Here is a 5,312-nt window from a genome sequence, read left to right on the forward strand (position 1 = left end):
CCCAAATCAGCATAGGAACAATAGTAAATGGGCCAAAAACACCCCTGAACATTGAAATGTCCCCCCAAAAGTAGTTGACGCCACCCCGCCATCAACGTGAACCCGAAGCGTGGCGAGCGCAGCGAGCCCGCGAGGGGCGGCGGTACGCGTCCTCCGACCTTTTCATGCTCTACTATCCACTAGGGCGTGGAGTGAGAATAGAATAGTGTGGCGAGCGCAGCGAGCCACCGAGCCCGAAGCGTAGCGAGCGCAGCGGATACCTTCACAGGTAAACACGTCCCTTCGCGAGCTTCCCAGGTGTCCGCGTCGCCATGGACACCTGGGAAGCCCGCGAGGGGACGCGTATAACTGTGAAGGTATCCGCGTCCCCTCGTGGGGCTCGCTGCGCTCGCCACGCTTCGGGCTTGGTGGCTCGCTGCGCTCGCCACACTATTCTATTCTCACTCCACGCTCTAGTGGATAGTAGGGCATGAAAAGGTCGGAGGACGCATACCGCCGCCCCTCGCGGGCTCGCTGCGCTCGCCACGTTTCGGCTTCACGTTGATGGCGGGGTGGCGTCAATAACTTTTGGGGGGACATTTCAATGTTCAGGGGTGTTTTTGGGCCATTTACCATTGTTCCCTATGATAATTTGGCTAAATTGAGCCATTTCACATTGTTTCCTATGGGAAATCGTGGTCATCGCGGGTAAATTGAGGCATTTAACATTGTTCTCTATGGGGAAATCGCAGGCATCGCGTCTGGCCATCGCACCCGATTTTTTTAGCGGCCGCGATGCCCGCGATGGCCCCGATTTTACCCCCGATGACCGCGATTCTGATCGGTGTGGCCGTGCTAGGAAACAAGTACCGTTTTGTTTTTTTTAAAAGCACCAATCATTTACAAGGCAAAGACAACCTGTTTTTGCCTAAAAAAATGGGCAGACTCGCACAAAGGGCCCCATTCCGACCTCTTTGTGGGGCTGCAAATTCGCAGCTCTGCTGATTATAGATGGATTTCCTGTGGTTCGCTATGCGCATGTGCAAGGTCCCCCTGAGAACAAAGACAGTGATGGCTGGCCATTCGCAAGATGAATGACAGCTGGCCGGTGTTTGTAGGCAGCACTCCGATGTTTTCTGGGGGTGCTGCTGAAAACCGCAGGTGGGCCCGGCCATTGGGAGGGTTAATGACGTCATCAGCGGTCCCAATCTTCCCAAAGCCATCGCAGCATTGATTGAATGATTGTAAATAGATTTCACCCCATTCGTATGGCTGCGAATGCAATCGCAGCCATGCACAGGGGCGGAGAAACACTCTGGCGAGGTGACATTTACACCACCTCTCTATACACCACCACAATGGATTTGAAATGAAACAAACAAGATGTGGTTTAACTGCAAACTTTTAGATTTAATTTGAGGGTATTTACATCCAAATCAGGTGAACGGTATAGGAATTACAATGGTTTCTTTATTTGCTTCCCACTTTTTAAGGGTCCAAAAGTAATGGGACAGACATTAATACTTTGTTGCAAATCCTTTGCAGTCAATTGCAGCTTGATCAGGTCAGCTGATTGACTTGGCCGTTGCAAAAAGTTCCACTTATTTGCCTCTTGGGTTACTCTTGCAGTATGCTTTGGGTCATTGTCCATCTGTACTATCAAGCACCGGCCAATGAGTTCTGAAGCATTTGAATATGAGCAGATAATATTGCCCGAAACACTTCACAATTCATCCTGCTGCTTTTGTCAGCAGTCACGTTATCAATAAATACACAGGAACCATTTCCATTGGCAACCATACATGCCCACGCCATGTGACATTACCACTACTATGCTTCACTGATGAGGTGGTATGTTTTGGATCATGAGCAGTTCCTTTCCTTCTCCATGCACTTCTCTTCCCATCACTCTGGTACAAGTTGATCTTTGTCTCATCTGTCTATAGGATGTTGTTCCAGAACTGTAAAGTATTTTATAGATGTTGTTTGGCAAACTCTAATCTGGTCTTCCTGTTTTTGAGGCTCACCAATGGTTTACATCTTGTGGTTAACCCTCTATATTTATGATGTCTTCTCTTGATTGTTGACTTTGACACATATACACCTAACTCCTGAAGAGTGTTCTTGATCTGACCAACTGTTCTGAAGGGGTTACCAGGGAAATAATTCTACTGTCATCCATCACAGTTGTTTTTCATGGTCTTTCTGGTCTTTTGGTGTTGCTGAGCTTTCTTTCTTTTTGCTATCTCTTTGATGGTTTTGATTTTTCATCTTAATGATGGCCTGCTTCACTGATAGTGACAACTCTTTGGATCTCATATTGGGAGTCCACAGCAACAGCTTACAAATGCAATTGTCACACCTGGGATCAACTCTAGACCTTTTACCTGCTTAATTGCTGATGAAATAACGAGGGAATAGCCCATACTTGTCCATGAAATAGTTTTTGAGTCGATTGTCCTATTACTTTTGGTCCCTTTTAAAAGTGGAAGGCACATATAGAAACCAAAAATAAATATATACACAAGGTATATCAGGCGCAGCCAATTAAGTACTAATTAAAAAATCACAGCACCAGTTCTATATTTATGCTGCTCCCAAATGAAACGGATACAATTAAAAACTAAAAAGACTAAATAAAGAGAGCGCACTGTGTTGAGGCATACAATTTAATAGGAAGAAGTATAAAAAATTATACACATAACCATACATATAAGATATATCTAAAAATATACAACGGCAACAAGTCCGTTTTTTTAGGCCAGAGAGGGCACTCACCACCACAGCAGGTAAAATTGCTTTTTAATCAGAGATGTACTCAGGCATGGACCATGCCTGAGTACATCTCTGATTAAAAAGCAATTTTTAAAAAAACGGACTTGTTGCTATTCTTGGAAGATTTCTTCCTTAGGGGAGCACCCCGTATTTATACATATCCCTGGATGAGTGTGCGGATCCCTGGACAATAAAAATATACAATCAATATTCAGCATTGATGTCTCAATAAATCTGATATTAGAGCTTTATATCTTTATTTTATTATCACAGTCCCCTTAGTTGGATGGTTGATTGAAATAAAGTCAATTCTCCATATTGATTTGTTTGACTCTGTTATTAATTATGACAGTTCAGGTGTCTTTAGAGATTTATTTATATTCCAATTAATGAGAGAACTCCGTTAGTATATTTACCAGAGACCATGCTTGAAGTGAGATGTCGTCAGTGGGGTATGATGACTTATAATGGTGATCTTCGTCCGCTACAACCGGAAGGCTTCTGTGGAAACCGTCAGTCACTTTGGACGGAGAAATGCGTCAAGCCATCACAAGTCTGCTACCAGCATTGAATTTACAGCCCCCTGCCTGTTTCATCTCCATTCCGGCATTGACTCCTGAGACCTCCGCTTTAAAGCCGAACGCTGGGAGTGACCTGCGGCGATCCCCACAGCGCTAACATCAGGCTGGTGAGTGTGACATCCTCCTCCCTCTTCAAACTCCTAGAGGACAGCGGGAGACGGGAGAGCAACTGTCAGCTCCCGACGGTGGCTCCAATAACAACAGAGCCCCGCCGGTTGTAGCGGACGAAGATCACCGTTATAAGTCATCATACCCCGCTGGCATCACCTCACTTCAAGAGTGGTCTCTGGTAAATATACTGAGTTCTCTCATTAATTGGAATATTAATATATCTCTAAAGACACCTGAACTGTCATAATTAATAACAAACAGAGTCAAACAAGTCAATATGGAGAATTGACTTTATTTCAATCAACCATCCAACTAAAGGGACTTTGATAATAAAATAAAGATATAAAGCACTAATATCAGATTTATTGAGACATCAATGCTGAATATCCATTGTTTATATATATATATATATATATATATATTTTTTTTTTTTAGATATATCTTATATGTATGTTACATAGTTACATAGTAGATGAGGCTGAATAAAGACTTGCGTCCATCTAGTTCAACCTATGTTTATAGTGGCTTATGCCTTGTTGTATAGTATGTTCTGATATTTTAAAGACCGATTATGTTACTTTTTCGTACCCATGGATGATTTTAACCAATAAATGTTTATCCAACCTTATTTTAAACGTATTTATAGTTTCTGCCGACACCACTTCTCCAGGAAGAGAGTTCCAAAGTTTGACTGCTCTGACTGTAAAGAATTTTTTTCTTCTAGATGAACAAAATCTTTTTTCTTCTAATCTAAACTCGTGCCCTCACGTCCTAGATTCCTTTCTAGTAGAAAAAAGGGTGTTTGACAGTTCCTTATATTGGCCCCTAATATATTTATACATGTTGAGCATATCCCCCCTTAAACGTCTTTTCTCTAGTGTAAATAGTCCCAAATTGTTTAATCTTTCCTCATAGCTTAAATTATCCATTTCCCTAATAAGCTTTGTTGCTCTTCTTTCGATTTTTTTCTAATTCTATGATGTCCTTTTTATAGTGCGGGGCCCAGAACTGCACTGCGTATTCGAGGAGCGGTCTAACCCTTGATTTGTACAGAGGCATAATTACTTTTGAGTCCTAGTTTCCATTCCCCTTTTAATAAATGCTAGAATTTTGTTGGCCTTTTTTGTTGCTATATTACATTGAGCACTACACCCTAGTTTGTTGTCTATTTGGACTCCTAGATCCTTTTCGAGTACTGATTTACCCAATTCATCCCCACTTAGGTTATAACTAGCACACTGGTTATGTCTCCCAAGGTGCATGACCTTGCATTTGTACACATTGAACCTCATCTTCCACTTTTTTGCCCACTCATCTAGATTGTCAAGATCGTTTTGAAGCATGCTGACATCTTCTGATGATTTAATAACTCTGCTCAGTTTTGTATCGTCTGCAAAGATGGATACATTGCTGAGTAACCCCATCCCAGTATCGTTAATAAAAATGTTAAACAAAATGGGCCCAAGAACCGAACCCGGTTCCACTCCACTTAGTACTGGTATCATATATGATACGGCACTGTTCACGACCACTCTTTGTTCTCTATTACACAGCCAGTTCCCTACCCATCTACAGATATTTGCCCCTAATCCCATGTTCTCCATTTTATCTATCAACGTCTTGTGTGGTACTGTGTCGAAGGCTTTAGCAAAATCTAGGAAAATCACATCTACAGCGTTTCCATTATCAAAGTTTTTGCTAACCTCTTCATAGAAACCAAGTAGATTAGTTCGGCATGAACGATTTTTCACAAACCCATGCTGGTTATTACTGAGTAAACTATGAAGGTCTAAATATTACTGGATACCATCTCTTAAAAATCCTTTAAATAGTTTACCCACTATTGATGTTAAACTAACAGGTCTG

The sequence above is a fragment of the Crinia signifera genome, chromosome 4 (genome assembly GCF_055691185.1).
Source record: "Crinia signifera chromosome 4, ASM5569118v1, whole genome shotgun sequence".
NCBI classification, from domain to species: domain Eukaryota; kingdom Metazoa; phylum Chordata; class Amphibia; order Anura; family Myobatrachidae; genus Crinia; species Crinia signifera.